This window comes from Sus scrofa, chromosome 3, assembly GCF_000003025.6.
Source record: "Sus scrofa isolate TJ Tabasco breed Duroc chromosome 3, Sscrofa11.1, whole genome shotgun sequence".
Classification (NCBI taxonomy): Eukaryota; Metazoa; Chordata; class Mammalia; order Artiodactyla; family Suidae; genus Sus; species Sus scrofa.
This window is the reverse complement of record NC_010445.4, coordinates 102850493-102868776: the sequence shown is the minus strand read 5'-3', so window position 1 is coordinate 102868776 and position 18284 is coordinate 102850493. Positions and strand designations below refer to the sequence as shown.

General features: G+C 36.0%; 1 protein-coding gene across 7 annotated transcripts in view; it reads right to left on the bottom strand.

Annotated features, from left to right (window-relative positions):
• The window catches only part of PRKD3 (protein kinase D3), a 108463-nt gene that overhangs the window by 80352 nt on the left and 9827 nt on the right, over nt 1–18284 (bottom strand). The window lies entirely within an intron of this gene.

Sequence of the window (18284 nt, the reverse complement as noted above, 5' to 3'; positions counted from 1 at the left end):
CTTAAACCTGTATTTATTACTATTATTTTCCCCACATGCCTCTTCACTAACATTTTTGGAAAATATATTTTTGTATCAATTGTCCAAATACTTAGAGATCAGTGTTTTTCTTACCAATATGAGGTCTTTACGGAAAAAAGATATTAACCTTATATAAAACTTGTTTTAGTATTTCCCCAATCTTATGTTTTTATTATTCTTAAATACATAAACATTACATTTTAGAATATTCAAATCTGCAAACTGTTCTTTTCCTTTTTTGATATTATGATTTTTATTTTTTTCTTTTTCCTTTGTTTTCTTTTACTGTTCTGAAAGTGAGATACCTACTCTCTATAAATTTGATGAATATTCAATTACACTTTATTCTATTTTTTCCTTTGATTTGAATTCTCATATGTAACCTTTAATTCCTCTGAAATTTATCTTGGTACCAAGTATTAAGTTGAGGACTATGTTAATATCCTCAACTGCTTAACTAGTTTTCTAAACTCAACCTTCTGGAAAATGAGTCCCTTTTATTTCTCATGCCTTCCTTGGCATGTACCTAAAATGTACCATGGCTCTATTACCGTTTTAGTAGTATTTGCTTTTAGTTATTGTAGTTTTTCTCTCCCCTTTCTTAGTCATTAGATATTTAATTTAATGCTTTTTTACTACTTTTTCTCCCAGATAAATTTTAGGAAAACAATATGAAGGTAAAAAGAATCAAAAAAAAATTTGAATGGAAAAAATAATTTAAGAAGTAAAAATTATACTTGAAGGAACAGGATAATACATTTATTTCACAAAAATTTTAAACTTTATTTAGGAATTCCCACTGTGGCACAGCAGGTTAAGAATCTCACTGCAGTGGCTCAGGTTGCTTTGGAGGCATGGGTTCAGTCCCCGGCCTGGCCCAGTGGGTTAAAGGATCCAGTCCCTGGCCTGGGAACTTCCATATACTGTGAGTATGGCCCTAAAAAGATCCCCCCCCAAAAAAAGACCCATACAACCACCTTATCCCCTGAGGAATGTAATACTGTAAAATGGAAGTCACAGGTTTTCAGGAGTTAAGAGACTACACATGAAACTAACACATACAGCCCAGAACAGAAGATTAAATAAATCACAAAACTCATACATCATTAACCTCCAATTTTCAGAATCAATAAAAAGGAGTATCAGTAAAGCTAACAAAAAATAGTAATTTACCCACACAGATCAAGGAAGGAATCAGCTAGCTGTCTTCTACACTGTAGAAAATATGACAGAAATGTATATTCTATAAAGCACAAACCCAAAAGTTAACATAAACTTAACTGGCAGGTAGCTTTCATTTATTTCTAAATCATCACTAATTACCAATAAGCTCTCAAAAAGAAAAGGATCCCGCAAGTACAGTTAAAGTTTTGTTGTTTACTTGTTTAGTTTAGAAGCCAGTAAGATCAAACTAATAAGTAATATTCTTAACATTTACTGTATGATCACTATATGCTGGGTGCTGGGCTAAGTATTTTATAAATATATCATTTAATATACATACACATAGAAACACACACACAACCATGAAATGAGCACTATTTTTTTCTTAAATGAGTACTATTTTAAACCTTATTTTCTATATAAGAAACCAGGGTTTCCCAACTAGTAAGTGGTAGAGACAAACTCAAACATAACTGACCCCAAAACTTAATTTTTAACTACTATACTGTAATGCTTTGTGTGGATTATTTTATTTACTCAATCAAGAAATATTTGTTGAGGAGTGCCCACTGTGGCTCAGCAGGTTAAAGACCCAATGTCTCTGTGAAGATATAGGTTCTACCCATGTCCTTGTTAGGTAGTTAAGGATCTGATGTTGCCATAAGCTGCTGTGTAGGTCACAGATATGGCTCAGGTCCAGTGCTGCTATGGCTGTGGTGTAGGCCCCAAGGCTGTAGCTCCAATTCAACTCCTGGCCTAGAGAACTTCCATGTGCTACAGGTACAGCCGTAAAAAAAAAGAAAAAAAATTTGTTGACCACCTGTTATGGACATGATACCTGACCTCACAGAGCTTACAGATTTATGGTAGATACTTTTTTTTTTTTTTTTGCTGTGCCCATAGCATGTCAAAGTTCCTGGGTCAGAGAGCAAACTCGCACCACAGCAGCAACCCCACCACTGCAGTGACAACACTGGATCCTTAACCTTCTGTGCTGCAAGAGAACTCCTATGATGGATAATTTTAAGCAAAGGGACAATTACAACCAATACTATGAAAAATAAAATACAAGCTGCATAGGATACCAGTACCTAACCTGGACTGAAGAGGTCAGAAAAAGAATTCCTGAAGGTATAAGCAGAGGATGTGGTAGGGGAAGGGTGTTTCAGGGGAAGGAACAGCAGGCACAAAGGCCTAGTAATGAGATAGAATATGGCATGCATGGAACTTAGGAAGGAATCTGGACCAGAGATATGCCTCTGGGAATCACTGGCATATTTTTATAAGTATTCTTGCAAAAATACCTTACATAAATAATCACGTATTTCTGTCACCTGCTCATTGCCAGCAACCAAAAATGTTTGTCTAGTTAATTGTAGGGAAGTGGGGAGAACAGAAATCACCATTAATTTCTTGAATAACTAGGTCCAGCTCATTTAAAATTCAGGGCACTGCTAGGAAGCAGAAGCACAGAGCTTTATTCATTTGACCATGATAAAAATGAAGAGTCCATATGTGCATAAGTAGACTGGTTTCTGCTCTCTCTTAAAGGCATCTTGCTTTATTCATGCTACAAGTTATCAAGTAGCAGCAGGGCACTATTCTAGCAGCAGAAGTTTATTCCCCCAGGTGAAGGACTACAGTTGTGATAATAAAAAATAAAGAGAAGGGTTTAAAACAAGCCTTTATAACTTCCCAAGATGATAGTTCTTTCTTTTTACCATTTCTGTACCTTCATTTCAGGACTTTTAGTGACTTTTAGTAATTTGACATTCACTCATCTTCTCTTCTCTTCTCTTTTTCTAGAGTACAAATCATTAGCGGCGGGGAATCTTTTACCTTGATAGGCTTCATAGTATCCAGCACTGTGACTGAAGAGAGTAAGTATACCACAAATATTTGTTCAACTGCATGAAGTCATTAACAGATAAAGGCACCCAGGAAAGGGGTAACTGTTATCACACTATTATTTAGCTCTCTGTAAACTGCCAAGTAGAAGAAATGAAACTACTAACTTTTAATATAAAAATTTCAACTATCATATCAACCTATAATCTGATGCAGACCTTATTCAATTTCTGAATTACAAGATGCTTTAAAAATTTATTATTGTTACTTCCCTTTTGGCCTATAATTTAACCACATAACACTGTCATTGCTACACTCTAGTTTGAACCTCGGCCTCGAAACTTCCAAGTGCCATAGGCGTGCCAATCAAAATTTTTTTAAAAAAGAAAAAAATACATATTATTGTATTTTCTATGTGTGGAAAACAGTGGCGAGCTCATACAACAAAATATGCTGTCTAAATATTTGCAAAAAAAACTTCAGATTATTACTTAGGTGATCATTTACCTGTCAATTAGAGGCGTTTTTGTTTCTGTTTTTCTTTTTCAGCTGACAGAAAGATGGCATAGTTGCAGCAACACCAGACTCTTAACCCAGTGTACCACAGCAGGAACTCCTAGAGTAAAAGTTCTTGATTCTGATTGCTCATTAGAACTATAGATAGAGCATTTTATTAACTCTTTACTCCCAAAGAGCATGACTTCACTGCTCTGGGAAAAGGACTCTTTTGGTTGTTCTCAGGTGCAGCCAGGGTTGAAAACCACTGTTTCAAAGTAAGTCACATTTAAGTTGCACATAAGCTTACAACCACATGCATGAACCTTATAAACATGTAAGAAACTTGGTCCTTCACAACACTGTAACCTGGTGGTAGAATATTTTTGAAAATTTAACTATTTTTGCGTATATATGACACACTTTGAAAATTTTGATCCTAAACAAAAAAATTAAAAAATTAAAAAGTTGGTCATAAGGAAATGCTTACTGAGGGTAATCAGAAAATCTTCCTGTGTACTGTTTAAAAATAGATTGTACTGGATAAGATTTTATAAGAAAAAGACACAAACATTGAAGTAAATTCTGCATTTGTCCAAGTATGTGTTATTACCATGTTCATTTGCTTGTAACAAACTGACCAACTTATCAAAAATTACTGAATCATAGAAAACTTTGACAAGGAGTTTGGTTCACACTCCAACCTATTTCCAACAGTAGGCTGGGATTGAAAATGGTTTTAAAATAGTGCATTAGCTCAGATGTGGTCATGGCACAACCTGGATGCAATTCATATGCAGCCTTCTTACTACACTACACATTTCAAGTGAAAGTCTGGATTAGAGAGAAAGAAGATTAGAAGGAAAGCAAAGAACATGTTTAGAATTTTGGAAAGGGTAGTGAAAATGACACAGGAAAAGACTAAAAGTGTCAATGAATACAAAAAGTCTCAAAAGTTGAAGAAACTATGACCTCAAGAACAAGCTTTACAAACCCCAGCAACAAAATAGAAAGAAAACTACAATAAGGCAAGTGATACTCTAATTGCTGAAAACTAAGAAGAGAAAAACCTAAATGAAGGCAGAAAAAGGACACACTGCATACAATTCAGATCTAACACAAAGTAATGAAGAGTACTGAAAATGTAAAATACATGTTTACAAAAGATCACTTTTCTCAATTTTAATTTTTTAAAAACAATGCACTGTTAAAAGCAAGAAAAATAATATGTTGTGTGATCTGTAACAAAGGTCAGTCCTCATTATTTGCAGATTCTGTATCTGTGAAATGTGTCTACTTGCTAAGATTTATTTGCAATTCCCAAATCAACACTTTCTGTGTTTTTGCAGTCATTTGCACACACAGAGAAGGTGGAAAAACTGGTCATTCTGTGCATGTTCCCAGCTGAAACTGAACAAGATGATGCTCTGCCTTCTTGTTTCATCAATCACAGTGTAATATGCATGTCCTTTTCACGGTCTATTTGGTGCCACATGTTCTGAATTTGGGGGCTTTTTCATGGTAATTTCTCTGTTTAAAATGGCTCCCAAGCAGGGGAAGGGATGGACTGGGGGTCTGGAATGGAAAGGTTCTAAAATTAGGTTAAGGTGATAGTTGTACAACTATAAATATAATAAAATTCACTGAATTAAAAAAATGGCTCCCAAGCATAGTGCTTATATGTTGTCTAATGTTTCTAAGTACAAGAAGGCTAGGAGAAAATATGTGTTAGATTAAGCTTCATTCAGGCATAAATTACAGTGCTTCTGGCCATGATATCAATGTTAATGAATCAATAATACATATTAAATAAGGTGTCCTTAAGCAGAAGCACAGGGAAAACAAGATTATGCATTTATTGGTTGATGAAAATGTGACCTGATGCTCACAGGAACTTAACCCTGTATCTCCCCTAGGAGCAATGGTTCAGTATTCACCATTCAGCATTTGAGGTCACTTAATAGAACGTAACAATCACAAATAATGAGAATCGACTCCATGCAGAAATAAAGTGTATGAAACACTAATACAAATGACAATAGAAAGAAAATAGAAACATACTGTCCTAAGGTATAGATTTCATTATACAGTGGTATGATACTGTTTAAAGACAGTCTATGATAAGATATAGATGCATATTATATAAACCAGAGCAAGGATTAGCAAATATTTTCTATAAAAGGCTGGAAAGTAATATTTTAGGTTTGGTGGCCCAAACAGTTTTTGTCACAGCTACTTAACTCTGCTATTGTTTTTGCTGTTTTTTGTTGTTGTTGTTTTGTTTTGTTTGTCTTTTTGCCTTTTAGGGCCACATCTGTGGCATATGGAGGTTCCAGGCTAGGGGTCCAATCGGAGCTACAGCTGCTGGCCTACTACACCACAGCCACAGCAACTCGGGATCTGAGCCGTGTCTGCGACCTACACCACAGCTCGTGGCAATGCCAGATCCTTAACCCACTGAGCGAGGCCAGGGATTGAACCTGCATCTTCATGGATGCTAGTCAGGTTTGCTAACTGCTGCAAACCTGAACTCCAGCTCTGCTATTGTAGAATAAAAGTAACCAAAGGCAATAATGAATAAGCATGTTGTGCGCTAATAAAAACTCTACTAACAAGAGATGATAGGTCAGACCTGGCCCTCAGACATAGTTTGCTGACCCCCACACTAGAGGAGTTGCTAAAAGATATTTTTATTTTTATTTTTTTGCTTTTTAGGGCCACACACAGTATATGGAAGTTCCCAGGCTAGGGGTAAAATCAGAGCTACAGCTGCCAGCCTACACCACAGGTACAGTAACAAGGAATCTTAGCCACATCTGTGACCTACACCACAACTCATGGCAATGCCACATTCCCAACCCACTGAGTGGGGCCAGGGATTGAACCTGCATCCTCATGGATACTGGCTGGATTCGTTTCTGCTGAGTCATAACAGGAACTCCCTAAAAGATATTTTTTAAAGAGTATAATAAACCAATAGTGGAGGTAAAATGGAGTTATAGAACATAATTCAAAAGAAGGCAGAAAAAAAGAGAAAATGACTGAAGACCTGAAGAAAAAAATAGAAAACAACTTAAATGGATCTATATTAAAGCTTGTGTTAAATATAAATGGTCTAAACACTTAAAAGCAGAAATTGACAGATTAAATTTAAAAACCATGACCCAACCACATGAACTCTACAAAAAACAAGATACAAGAGAAGTTATAAGCAAGAACGTGTAAAAAGATATCACAATGCAAACACTAATTAAAAAACAAAGAAGCCAGAATGGTTATATTAATCAAAGCTGAGTTCAAAGCAAGATATATTATCAGAGATAAAGAAGAAAAGTTATATTGAAAAAGGGATCAAAGGATCAATATATGAAAGACTAAAAATCCCAAATGTGCTTGCAAATAACAGAGCTTTCAAAAACATAAAGCAAAAATTAGTCAAAACTGAAAGGAGAAACAGACAAATCTAAAGTTATAGTTTGGAGATTTCAATACTCCTTTCTTAGTAGATGACAGAACAACTAAAACGAGAAGATACAGAAAACACAAACAACCTACTTTACCTAATTAATACTCATAGAAAACTCCAAAAAAGCAGAATATACATTCTTTTAAAAATTGCAAAATGTCACATATAGAATATATTGAAGAGCAAAATCCTATACCAAAAAAAACCCCAAATCTCAATAAATTATATAGGTTTATATTATATAAAGTATATTCTCGAGCCCAAATTAAAATAAAGCTAGTAACTGAAAAACTTCCAAACTCTTCCAAATTAAACAATTTATGGATCAAAGAAGAAATCACAAGAGAAATCAGGAAATAATGTGAATAGAATGAATATGAAAACATCAAAGTCTGGAGTGTATCTGAGGTAGTGCTTAGAGGGAAACATACTTGACTTACATCAAGGAAAAGAAAGACTCAAATCAATGACCTAAGCTTCCACCTTAAGAAACTGAAAAAATTAAAGCTAGTTAAATCCAAAGGAGGTAGAAAAAAGGGGGAAAAAATGATAATAAAGAAAATCAATAAAAACCAAAAACTAGTTCACTGAAAATAAAGTTGATAAAAATCTCTATGAGAAAGAACAAGGAGTGAGGAGGGGAAGAAAGGCAGAAATTATTGATATCAGGAACGAAACTGTCTCTATCACCAGAGATTCTATAGACTTTAAAGGATAATAAAAGAACATAATGCATAATTTTTGCCAATGGATTTTGACAACATGGATGAAATGAGAAATTACCTTTAAAGATGCAAATTACCAAAGTCCACTCACAAAGAAATAACCTTTACAGCTCTACGTCCATTAAAGAACAGGAACTGGGTTTAAAACCTCCTCATAAAGAAATTTCCAGGCCCATTAGTGAATGAAGATGGCTTCACTGGTGAATTCTATTAAACATTTCAGGAAGCAATATCAATTTTACATAAATTTATTCAGAAAACAGAAGATGGGGAAATAATTCCAAACTCATTTTGCAAGGCCAACATTACCTTGATACCAAAACTACACAAAGACAACAGAAGAAAAAAACCAAAGGCCAATATTCCTCATGATCTTGCACAGAAAAAAATCTTTAGAAAATATAGGTAAATTGAATCAAACAAAATATAAAAAGATAATATATAATGATCAAAAGAATTCATTCTAGAAATGCAAGGCTAGTTTAACATTTCAAAGTAAATGGAAATAACTCATCATATTAACAGGATAAAATAGAAAAAGTATTAATGAAGAAAAAGTATTAAAGTTCACAATCATTAAAAAAAAATCTCTGTCAATTAAGAATAGAGAGGAACTTCCTCAACCTGATGAAAAACATCAAAAAAACTTTATATAATACTTAATGGTAAAAGACTAAATGATTTTACTTCTAAGATTGGGAATAAGACACAAATGTCCTCTCTTACCACTTCTTTTCAATACTGTATTGGAGGGTCCAGCCTCCACTACGAAACAAGAAAAAGAAATACTGTAAGGCAAAACATAAAACTATCTTTAATTACAAAAAAATCATCTATATAGAGAATTGTAAAGAAACTTTAAAAGTTACTAGAACTAGTACGTCAGTTTAGCAAGGTTGCAGGATACGGTGTTAATGTACAAAAATCAATTGTATTTCTATATGTTAAAATGAAAAATCAGAAACCAGAAATTAAAAAAAAAAAAACATTGACAACTGCATCAGAAACATGAAACACAGACAAAAGATGCATGTAATTTCAGTAAGTTTTTTTTTGTAGACATCACCAAGCTGATTTTTATAATTATATGGAGATGCAAAGGATGCAGATTGGACTAAACAATTTTGAAAAAAAAAAAAGTCGAAGGACTTACACATCTGACTTCATGTCTTTACAAAACTAACGAATTCAAGATAGCGTGGAATTAGTTTAAGGATATACACATAGGTCAACAGAGCAGAACAGTGTTGAGAAAGAGCTAAGATCTATGTGGTTAACTGATTTATAACAAAGGTACTAAAGTAATTCAATATGCGAAGAACAGTCTTTTCAACAGTCTTGGGAAAATGTGACGTCTTACATGAAGCAATGAAGTTTGATGCTTAACTCACTATATACAAAAATGTTAAAGTCCTAAACCCCAGTATCTGTGTTTGCAGACAATCAAATTAGGATGGAGGTGAGTTTCCATGTGGCTCAGCAGTTAATAAACCCAACTAGTACCCATGAAGATATGGGTTTGATCCCTGGCCTCGCTCAGTGGGTTAAGGATCCAGTGTTGCCATGAGCTGTGGTATAGGTTGCAGACGCAGCTCTGGCTCTGGAGTAGTCTGGCGGCTACAGCTCTGATTTGACACCTAGCCTGGGAACCTCCATATGCCACGCATACAGCCCTAAAAACACACACACACACAAATTAGGATGTGGTCATTAAGGTAGGCTCTAACTGAACATAACTGTGTCCTTGTGAAAAAGGGAAATTTCTACACAGAGTCAGTAACTTATAGTGAAGACAGGGACAACACCATATACAAGCCAAGGAATACCTGAGGCCACCAGAAGCCGGGAGAGGGGAATGAAACAGATTCTTGCTCACTGTCTTCGGAAAGAACCAACCCTACTGATACCTAGACTGAACATGTCTAGCCTCAAGAACTTTCAGAAAATAAATGTGTTGTTTAAACCATATAACAGTGGTACTTTCAGACAGCACTCCCACAAAACTAATACATAAATCATAGACATAAAAGAACTAAAATTGGAACTTCAAAAAAAAACACAGGACAAAATCTTTCTCATCTTTATTTAGGCAAATTTTTAAAAAACATGAAACAAAAGCACTATCCATAAAGGAAAAAATTAACTACACTTCATCAATATTAAGAAACTTTGGCTCTCCAAATAACACAGGTAAGAGAATGAAGAGTAGAATATAGTATATCTGAAAGTACATAAGCTAACTTATATAATATAGACTTATAGCCAAAAACTGTTGTAAGAGGCAAAGTAGGTCATTATATAATAAAGGGGTCAATCCAATAAGAGGATATACATTTGTAAATATTTATGTACCCAAGATAGACATAATAGATAAAGCATCGTTAAAAACCTGAAAAGAGGGGAGTTCCCACCGTGGCTCAGTGAATAACGAATCCGACTAGGAACCATGAGGTTGTGGGTCCAATCTTTGGCCTTGCTCAGTGGGTTAAGGATCTGGCATTGCCGTGAGCTCTGGCGTAGGTTGCAGACGCGGCTCAGATCCTGAGTTGCTGTGGCTCTGGTATAGGCTGTCGTCTACAGCTCTGATAAGACCCCTAGCCTGGGAACCTCCACATGCAGTGGGAGCGGCCCTAGAAAAGTCAAAAAAACCTGAAAAGAGAAAGAGGGAGTAATACAGTAATATAGGGATTTTAATACCCCATTTTCAAGAGACAGAAAATTAGTAGAGAACAATGAATCTAAGCTACACATTAGACCAGACAATTAACAGACATTTACAGAAGATGACAGACAAAAGTAGATAAAGGCACCTTCTTCACAAGCACACACAGGACACTCTCCAGGACAGATCATACATTAGGTCATAAGACAAGTTGTAAGTCTTAATAAATTTAAGACAAATTATATAAGCATCATCTTTTCTTAACTACAAATCAATTACAAGGCAAGAAAACTGGAAAATTCACAAATATGTTAAACAAAATGCAACTGAACAACCAATGGGTCAAAGTGAAATCAAAAGAGAAACAAACAAAAAATATCTTGCGACAAATGAAAATGGAAACTGGAGTTCCCATTGTGGTGCAATAGAAACGAATCTGACAAGTGGCCATGAGGGTGCAAGTTCAATGCCCGGCCTTGTTCAGTGGGTTAAGGATCCAGTGTTGCTGTGGTGCAGGTCACAGACATAGCTCGGATTTCTGTGCTGAGGCATAGGCCAGTGGCTACAGCTCTGATTCAACCCCTAATCTGAGAACCTCCATTTGCTGCAGGTGTGGCCCTAAAAAAATTTACAGGACGCAGCAAAAGCAGTTCCAAGAGGGATGTTCATAGCAATAAATATCTATATTAAGGGGGAAAAAGATCTCAAATAAACAACCTAACTCTATACCTCAAGAAACTATAAAAAAAAAAATAGTAGAAGGAAAAATGTAACAAATGTAGTGGAAATAAATGAAACAGAGACTAAAAAGACAGCAGAAAAAAATGAAATAGCTGTTTTTTTTTTGAAAAGATAAGCTAGACAAACCTTTAAGTAGCCTGACCAAGAGAAAAAAAAGAGAAGACTCAAATAAATAAAATTACGAATGAAAAAGGAGACATTACAACTGACATTACATTACATAAATACAAAGAATCACAAGAGACTATGAACAATTACATACCAACAAACTGGACACAGGAAATGAATAAATTCCTAGAAATATACCATCTACCAATCCTGAATCATGAAGAAAAAGAAAATCTGAATCAATCAATTAATAACCTCTCAACAAATAAAAGCTCAGAACCAGATGGCTTTACTGCTAAATTCTACCAAACATTTAAATAAGAATACCAATACTTTTCAAATTTTTCCAAAAAACAGAAGAGGAGGGAGCACTTCCAAACTCACTTAACAAGGCCAGCATGATCCTGATAATAAAGCCAGACAAGGACACTACAAGAAAAGAAAATTACAGCCTAACATCCCCAATGAACATAAATGAAAATATCCTCAACAAAACATTAGCGAACTGAAACCAATGACACATTAAAAGAATCATACACATAATCAAGTGGCATTTATTCCAGGGAGGCAAAGGCATTTCAACATACACATATCAATAAATGTGATACACCACATTAACAACATGAAAGATAAAAATCACATGATCATCTCTATAAATGTGGAAAGAGCATCTGATCAAATTCACCATCTACTTATGATAAAAACTCTCAAAAAAGTAAGTGTAGAAGGAATGTACCTCAACATAATAAAGACCATGTATTCATAAGCCCACAGCTAACATCATACTCATTGGTAAAAAGCTGAAGACTTTTCCTCTAAGATCAGGAACAAGACAGGATGCCTACTCTCACCACCTTTATTCAACATAGTACTGGAAGTCCTAGTGAGAGCAGTTAGGCAAGAAAAAGAAATAAAAGACATAAAAATTAGAAAGGAAAAAGCAGAACTGTCTATTTACAGATGGCATATTATATATAGGAAAACCCTAAAGACACCCCCCCCGGAACAATGTTAGGATTAATTTTAGTTGAGTTGCAGGATACAAAATTGACATACAAATAATATACAATATACAAAACATACAATATACAAAAAATCAGCTGCATTTCTAATACTAATAACAAAGAGAAATTAAGAAATAATCTCAGGGAGTTCCTATGGGGCGCAGTGGAAATGAATCGACTAGGAACCATGAGGTTGTGAAGTCAATCCCTGGCTTTGCTCAGTGGGTTAAGGAGGCAGCATTCTGTGGCTGTGGTGTAGGCTAGCAGCTGTATCTCTGATTGGACCCCTAGGCTGGGAACCTCCATAAGCTGCGGGTGCAGCCCTAAAAAGCAAAAAAACAAAAACAACAACAACAAAAAAAACTGTAAGAAAAAAAGAAACAATTTCACGTGCAATTGCATCAAAAAGAATAAAATACCTAAAACCAAATTTAACCAAGGAGGTAAAAGACACTGAAAACTATTAGACACTGACGAAAGAAGCTATAAAAGACACAAATAAATGAAAAGCTATTCTATGTTCACTGACTTGAAGAATTAATATTGTTAAAATGCCCATACTACCCAAAGATTCAATCTAATTCCTATCAAAATACCAATGGTATTTTTCACAAAAATAAAAAAAACAATCTTAAAATTTGTATGAAATAAGAGTTCCCATTGTGGCTCAGTGGTTAACAAACCTGACTAGTACCCATGAGGTTGCAGGTTTAATCCCTGGTCTTGCTCAGTGGGTTAAAGATTTGGCGTTGCCGTGAGCTGTGGTGAAGGTCACAGATGCGGCCTGGATCCCGAGTTGCTGTGGCTGTGGCATAAGCCAGCGGCTACAGCTCTGATTCGAACCCTAGCCTGGGACCTCCATATGCCACAGGTGCAGCCCTAAAAAGACAAAAGACCAAAAAAAAAAAAAAAAAAAAAAAAATTGTATGAAACAATAAAAGACCCCAAATAGTCAAAGCAATCTTAAGAACAAAGCTGGAGGCATTATACCTCTGATTTCAAACTATACTTCAAAGCTATAGTAATCACTTGGATAAAAACAGACACATAAATCAATGAAACAGAACAAAACCCAGAAAAAAAAAAACTGCATATATGGTCAATTAATATACAACAAAGGAGCCAAGAATACACAATGGGAAAGGATAGTTCCTTCAACAAATGATGATAGGAAAACTGGACAGCCACATGCAGAAGAAACAACTCATCTTATATTATACACAAAAAATCAAGAAAGTGGACTACGAACTTGAACACAAGACCTGAAACCATAAAATTCTTAGAAGAAAACATAGGAATTCAAGCTCCTTGGCAATGTCTTGGCAATGATCTTTTGGATTTGACACCAAAAATACAGGTAAGAAAAGCAAAAATAAAAAAAGTGTGACTAAATCAAACTAAAAGCTTCTCTGCAGCAAAATAAACCATTAAAAAATGAAAAGGAAACCTACAGAATTGGAGAAAATACTTGCAAATCTTATATCTGATAAAGGGTTAATATCCAAAATATATAAAGAATTTCATACAACTCAATAGCAAAAACAAAACCAACAAAAGACCCACCGTATCAATTTGATTAAAAAATGAGCAGAGGAGGAGTTCCCGTCATGGCTCAGTGGTTAACAAACCCGACTAAGATCCATGAGGACATGGGTTCAATCCCTGGCCTCGCTCAGTGGGTTAAGGATCCAGCGTTGAACTGTGGTGTAGGTCGCATACACGCTTGGATCTGGCGTGGCTGTGGCTATCTGGCAGCTATAGCTCTGATTCGACCTCTAGCCTGGGGGTATTCAAATGCTGCGGGTGCAGCCCTAAAAAGACCAAAAAAAAAAAAAAAAAAAGAAAAAGAAAATGAGCAGAGGAATTTAATAGACATTTTTCCAAAAAAGACATACAAATCGCTAACAGGTTTATGAAAAGGTGCTCAACATCAATATTCATCAGGAAAATGCAAATCAAAATCATAATGACATATCACCTCACACCTGTTAGAATGCCTCTTGTCAAATGGATAATAAGTGTTGACAAATAAGTAGAGAAATGGGAAATCTTGTTCACTGTTGGTGGGAATGTAAACTGGTGCTGATACTATGGGAACAGGATGGAGGTTCCTCAAAAAATTAAAAATAGAACTACCATGTAATCCAGCAGTTCCAACTGTGGGTATATAGTCGAAGGATATGAAATCACTATCTTGAATGAAATCTGCACCCTCATGTTAGTGAAACATTATTTACAACAGCCAAGACATGGAAACAACCTATGTGTCCATCAACAGACAAATGGATAGACAATGTGATGTGTAAATACATACACACACAAACAAAATGAAATGTTCAGCCATTGAAAAGTGGGAAGTTGCTCAGTGGGTTAAGGATCCGCTGCTGCCGTGAGCTGTGGTGTAGGTTGCAGACGCAGCTCAGATCCCTTGCTGCTGTGGCTCTGGCATAGGCCAGCGGCTACAGCTCTGATTCGACCCCAGCCTGGGAAGCTCCATATGCCGCGGGTGTGGCCCTAAAAAGGCAAAAGACAAAAGGGGGGGGGTCCTTACCATTTACAACAATATGGATGGCCCTTGAGGGCATTATGCTGAGTGAGATAAGTCAAGAAGAGAAAGACATTTATTGTATGACTTCACTTACATGTGGAATCTAGAAAAACCAGAGCTGGTGGTTACTAAAGACAGGGTAGATGGTGGGGAAATGGGTGAAGGTGGTCAAAGGGTACCAGTTTTGTACCTAAGGTGGTACTTAGTTTCAAGTTCTAGCAATGTACAGCATGATGACTATAGGTAAAATATTTCACATCTGAAAGTTAAGAGAATAGACAGCTTAAAAGTTACCAATACAAGAAAAAGATTAACTACGTGAGATGCACCAAAAATTGTTTTGAGGATGAAGTAGAAAGTGTGTGTGGGAGTTCCCTTCATGGCTCAGCAGTTAATGAACCTGACTAGGATCCATGAGGATTCGGGTTTGATCCCTGGCCTCGCTCAGTGGTTTAAGAATCCGGAGTTGCTGTGAGCTGTGGTGTAGGTCACAGACGCAGCTCAGAACCCATGCCAGCAGCTGTAGCTCCAATTTTACCCCTGGCCTGATAACCTCCACATGTGGCAGGTGCAGCCCTAAAAAAAAAAGCAAAAAGCAAAAAAAAAAGAAAAGTGTGTGTGGAACTCCTGACACAGAGTAGGCACTCAATAAATATTGTCAATTATAATTTTCCTCCTCCCCCTCCTATATCTTTGCTCATCCAGGTTCTTTCGCCTTGGAAAGTGCTCCTTACCTCTCGTATTATTGAAAAAAATTTTTATGGCCTCACATGCAGCACATGGAAGTTCACAGGCTAGTGGTCAAACTGGAGCTGCAGCTGCTGACCTATACCACAGCCATAGCAACAGAGGATCCAAGCTGTGTCTGGGACCTACACCACAGCTTGTGGCAACACTGGATCCTTAACCCACTGACTGAAGCCAGGAATCAAACCTGCATCCTCACAGAGACAACACTGGGTCCTTAACCTGCTGAGCCACAACAGGAACTTATGAAATCTAATTCTTTAACTCTCAGATGAAATGGTAATTTTCATAGGAAGCCTTCTAAATCCTTTATCAACCTGAGAATACAACTTAACTTCACCTTCTAGCCTTCATGTTTTAATTCTGATGAATGTTTCCCTCACCATACTATAAGCTTTCTGAAGGAAGGGACAACATCTAGTTCATCTATTTCCTAAATTTAAGCAGTACTCTCCCTTTAGAAGGTTCAATAAGTTATTTACTGACTAAGAACAGAAATAAGAAAAGCACGTATACCCATGAGAACCCTGGGAGTTAACCTGGAGCTGTGCATGTGTGGGTAATGAAAGTAAATGATTAGCAAGCAAGAATCCCAGAAAGAACGTAAAAAGAAAAGAACGTCTGACATGGTTTTTCCATCTCTCAGATGAGTCAGGTATCCAGATAATGAAACCTCTCTATAAAAGCCCAGAATCTGAGCAGGTTCTTTTAAGTTATTTTTCCAGTTAGGACCTATGCAGGTCATCCCTTAAAACTCCTTTCTCCTTTATCTGTCTTTAGCAGTGAAGACCTAAATGATTCGGAATTTCACCGCTGGAAATTACACACTAGAAATCATCTCAGCTCAATCATTTGATAGATCTGGAAATGTAATCCAGTGAATTCAAATCACTTACACCAAATTATATAGTTAATAAACATTTGAGCTGACGTAGGTACAAACCCATTTTTCACTACACTTAAACAATAGCTAGGACTCCAGCACTTGTCCAAACAAGTGTGTAGTAAGTTTATGTCACATATTTGCTATACATTTTTGCCAAATACATTCCCGTATCACTACAATATTGATTCAAATTCAGTTCACTATCATATTTATTCTATGCTGGCTATCTCCATAATCAATAATTCTGTCTATATCTGCATTAAGTTTATCCTGAATTATCTTTTCTTGAACCATATCTTGTTTATTTCCTTGGCTTCACTCAAATTTTTCATGGATTATGATTTTTAATCTAGTTTCCCAAGAACTTGATCCATCTGACCCACTTCTTACATCTGTATTAATGAGGAAGTAACATTAATTCTAAAATAATCCTGTAGAAAATCAGTATGCCTCCATATGAGAACTAAGTAAAACTTCCAAAGATTGAAAACTGAACAGTATAGACTCTGCCAAAATATTAGTTATGAATTTCTATGGGCTCACATAAAACAAATATTAAAGTTACTAACTACTTAAGTTAAAAATCTTACCTTTAGATTAAAAACCTAGTTGCAAAAGTATTTATAAAAACCTCTGGTAACATTTGATGAAAGAGAAATTAAAAGCAAAGATACTTAAAGACACATATATGGTTCAATAGCTCTACAAAAGAAAATCTACTCTTACTTCAGGCCACGTTTAGATAGATAAGTCACTGTTAACATGCAGGAGACATGGGTTATTTTCACAAACCGAATAACATTTTCTCAACTGTTAATTTCTTCTACATCAGAAGATAATGACAGACCATATAAAGCATAAGGAACTAAAACAAAAACATTGAGACTAGGAGCGTGGGAGTTCCCGTCATGGTGTAATGGAAACAAATCCAACTAGGAACCATGAGGTTGCAAGTTCAATCCCTGGCCTTGCTCAGCAGGTTAAGGATCCAGCGTTGCCATGAGTTGTGGTGTAGTTCGCAGACACGACTTGGATCTGGTGTTGCCATGGCTGTGGTGTAGACCAGCAGCTTTAGCTCCGATGAGACCCCTAGCCTGGGAAACTCCATGTGCCGCCGCGGTGCAGCCCTAAAAAGCAAAAAATAAAAATAAGATAAAATAAAAAATAAAGACTAGAGTGTGAATCTATGTAACTCTTACTGATAGGATTTTTTAAAACATAAAGTATACTAATTTATTTGAAACACAGGCCTGGTCCATTAAAAAGGACATGTAACCAATCCACACTACCTATATACACAATTTGATGATAAAATATAGAACATATAAGCTCATCTATCAAATCAAGATTATTAAAGATGTTTAGCTAAGACTCCTTTTAAAATGGTATAGTAGGGCAGTGGGTGGGTGGATGGGAAACAAAATCACTCTGTTTTCAAATTTTCATATATTCTAATATATGTTGAAAGCTCATTTACCTTTTTAAGAGACATAGAGTGTGGTCCTTTGGTAGTTTAGGCAAAATCAGGATCTAAAGGGAAGGAAGGGGGTCTACAAAAGGGCGGAACACAGGGCACCTAGGAAGAACAAGGTGTGGACCTGGGCTCAGCTACTGCTGTGTCCCAATTTTGGTTAGCAACCTTGATGCCTGTGCCTTCTGCCTCCCGACTGTTTTCTCTGAAAACAAATGAGATTTCTTAAGTCCCCTGACTTTACAATGAGTTTTCTGCTCTTAAAGAGACAGACTGAAAAAGCAGTATTTTAAAGCTGGGATATAGGCTCCAGTTGGTAAGACTGAAATTTCAGACCTTAGGCTTTTTAGTCTGTTAGGACTCTCCCCCAAATGCTCAGAATAAAGATATAAACCATT